We start from the raw sequence: 3897 nt of genomic DNA, 5'->3' as shown, positions 1-3897 counted from the left end.
TGCTGTGTTGCCGTGCAGGGGCCTGTGTGGTGCTAATGAGCCTAATGAGCTGCTGTTGCCGTGTCCGTGCTCCTGAACACGCCGTAGGAATGACTGGGATCGCGTAGGCACGTAGACCAGAAATCCATAGGCTTCCTGTCTGTCTGAAGCTGTTCACATGAGCATCAGGAAACACCAGGGAAGGGTTGATAACGTCTGTCATTGGTGGCGTACCCATCGTGACCTGAGATGATTCTCAGACCTGTTTGAGACCCGAGTGTCACGAGTTGGCCCGCACTGACGCCGTCCAGGTCCCGTCCCTGCAGCAGAACCACCCAAACTGTAACGCGAGAGAGTAAAAACACGTGTTGATGTTGTTCTTTAGGTCTGGGACCTGCAGCACGAACATGTCAAAGGCTTCCTTCACACAGAGGAACAATCAAAGTATCAACTTTAGCTCCGCGAGCATCACTTTAAATGCAAACTTGTTTTTCCTTGTCTTCTCTCGTTTCCTCTCCTGCTATCCTGAGCTCGGAATGCGAACATTCCCCTTCAGATTTAGGTCATGAACTGATTCAGTTTTGTTTGCATAAAAACTGGAAAGTGTTCCGTTTCCTCTGATTAGGATCCAAACATCACGTGAGGGGATATTTTTGTCGGCGCTCACTGGTGTCAGTAGCTACGTGGAAGCGTTCCGTGTGTGTGTGTGTGTGTGGTGATAATTGAAGCCCACTTGCTCCGGTGGGAGTGGGCTGATGGGAGCTTTGGCTGCACTGTGGTTTCATGCTGAAAGGTGTGTTTTGTTTTATCACCCTCAAGCGTTGACTGTGGTAAAGTGTGACAGTGCTGCTAAAACCTGAACCTAGTTCAGGCCTGTTTGTGGACCTCTTGGGGGGCTCTCACAACAATGATCGCTTCTATTTTCTCTTCTTTATTCACACCTTATACCCACCCATCGTCTTGTTCCTACAACAATCTGCTCCAGTGAGCTGAAGCTAAAGAGACAGATGCTCGATGCCCACAGTTATCTTTGGAATATTCAAACTGGCATCCTAAAACAAATTGTTTGCTTCAAACCGTCATATTTTTGTGGTTGTGGTTTTCTGATGCAGTACCACATCTTTGCCTGTGGGGGTGATACTGAGTTAAGGTTTTCTTTGGTGAAAATGGAACCAAAGTACGTTTGTCATCACCCCAAACAAGACAGAAGCCGAATTAGTCATCAAAACAGTGCTAACGCATCTTGTAGCTGCATGTAGCATTTTATGTTAGCATGCTCTTTGCACTGTTCCTCCAGTTACACTTGATCTGTGTTCCTCAGACATTTGTCCCTTTTTCCCTGTTTGTTTTTAGCTACAGGCTAGTGAAATTGCTGCTTAATGCCGCCGTGTCACCCCTCCCTCGTTCACCGGAAGGCCGATGTCTACGTGGCGGTACAGTTCAGATACGGGATTTGTAGGTCACAGCTGCAAACACAGCTCAGGGCCATGTGCTATTGTTCTGCGTACAAGGTGTATTAAACACACATATGCTCCTAAATGAATATTTAGATGACTACCCTTTATTATTAGTCTGTCCTGGAAACATTTGAATATCACCTCCAGCATTGTTTTGCTTATCTGTGCCGCCACCGCCACAACCCGCCTATGTGCTCCTGTTTATCTGGAGGGAGGGCCGCGGCGTGCTCACTGAAGTATAATCACCTTGAAATTAATTAATTGTAACACAACAACGGCAGCGATATCATCGCGCTCGTGCAGCTCCCTCTTTTGTCTGGCCACCCGCTCTGTCTTCAGGTTGCTGAGGTTGCTGTGCCGGACGCCGTCAAGCTAAAATAGCTGCTATCTCTGAGCCACGTGCGGCGTCTTGGTGAGTAATTAATCTCAATGAGGCTCATAGCTGAGGTTGGATACGAAGGCCCCGAGAATTCAATTATCCCCCACCGCCTAGACCGCCGACGCACACCGACACTTTAGCGGAGGGAATATTTTCCAGGTTAATATGAGCCACCTGAGCCTGATCGTCATTTAACCAGCACAGAGATATTGTCATAAGACGTGGGCTCCTTCTTCCATCTCGTCATTAGTGGCCTTCAACGCCTTTTCAATTACAGCTCAAATAACACTTTGGGTTCGGGAGGATATGAAGGTTTGCTTCGGCGCGCATGCCGCGCACGTGAGGAGGAGTAATGTGTTTTTCATTCCCGCTGTTCCTGCATTCATATCGGAACGCGATGAGGGTAAATTCGCCGTGACGAAAGTCCGACTCCGGCGGCGACGTTGGAAACTTTAACTCAACACACCTGACTTCAATCCCGACTAATGTAACTTACAAAAATCACGAGAATATTTCAGTAAAAGTCTTGTGAGTATATTTCCCCCCTCAAGTGCTTTTGTCAGCCGTGTGTATGTGCAGGAAGAACGAGCTTTTGCCACAGCCACGCCCACAGGAAGCCACAACATTTACCGCTTTGAAAACACAATCCAAATGTGGGTTGAGTCTGTGGTGGAGCCTTGCCCAAGAGCTATGGGACAGTGATGGATTTTGCTTCCTCCTGATTGATTTCTGATTGACGGTCAGCTGCATTTTCACCTTAATTATTTGCATGGCTGCTTTGTGCCGCCGTAACCACTAAAAGGTCGGAAGTAGGAACCCGACAACTTTACTATTGACAACATGGCTACCAAGCACGGTGAAGCTCGGTGGATCACTACCGATGACAGCAGTCCTCAGTTTGGCATGGAGGTGTCACCTGATGGGGACAGGAGCCCGTTGGCGCCGTCAGAGGTGACCCTGACCAATTAGGTTCCACGAGTGTTGAAAATCCTAATAGGAATTGAAGAGGAACAGATACGAGGTGGTTTCTTTGTTGCCGACTCTAGCAGAAGATAATCAGAGCCGTCGGTTCCTCCAGCATCAGTTCCTGGTGAACAGTCAGAGGCCAATCAGGTTCCAGTGTTGAGGAAACATTCCGGCTCGCAGGATGGCAGCCAAACACCTACGCAGGGGTCAATGAGAAGAACCGCCGACCTGCCGTGCTCCCGCTTTAACCTCGACAATCCCAGCAGGTTTTTGCATAAATAAGGTAAAATGAAGGCAGAAGGGCTGCTGCAGCTGCGCGTGCGTGTATGTGTCTGTGTGCGTGCACGTGAGTGGGTGGGATCCGGGGTCACATGACTCCGTATCTGTTCTATGCTAAACAAATATTTAATGGAAGCAGCGAGCGCGGCGCTGGCGCCATACCGTCATGTAGCTTTAATCCTACCTGTCTCCCCCTGTCTTTGTTGACCTCTCCCTCTCTCTTTCTCTCTCTCTTTCTCTTGCGCTCAATTATCTTGCAGCTCTTTCCGTGTTTATTTATTTATCCAAAGTTCATGTACAGTATGCATGCACAAATTTTCTCCTGGGGGAGCAAGAGAGCAGCTCAGCGGAGCGTGGCGGCTAACCACACTGGCAACACTGAACTAGGAGGAGGAGGAGGAGGAGGAGGAAGAGGAGGAGGGACAGATTAAAGGTTTAGGGAAATTTTCTTTAAAGACAAATCTAAAGGTTGTTGGTTTGTCTCCCTGGAGCCACAGGGGAAATATCAGCCCTCATTCAAGCATCATTGATTAGTTGCCTTTGAACAACTCACCAACTTCCTGTAATTTATTGTTTTTTGATGAAATGATCAATAGAATTAGTTGCCGCTGTAGCTGTAAGAGTCACCGATGGTTGCAGAACAAAAGAAAGTAATTTAAAGCACCATAACCAGCTTTACTTCAAATCAAGCACATGAACCTGCTAGTATTTAGCCGCTGAGCTGAAACGGCGCAGACGAGTCAGAATTTAGCAGCAATGTTACATAATAAACAACACACAGCTAAAGAAAAAAAGGCATGAAGCGCAGGGATTTAGCCAAGAGAAGTTAGCTTTTTG

This window comes from Takifugu flavidus, chromosome 3, assembly GCF_003711565.1.
Source record: "Takifugu flavidus isolate HTHZ2018 chromosome 3, ASM371156v2, whole genome shotgun sequence".
Classification (NCBI taxonomy): Eukaryota; Metazoa; Chordata; class Actinopteri; order Tetraodontiformes; family Tetraodontidae; genus Takifugu; species Takifugu flavidus.
This window is presented reverse-complemented; position numbering follows the sequence as displayed.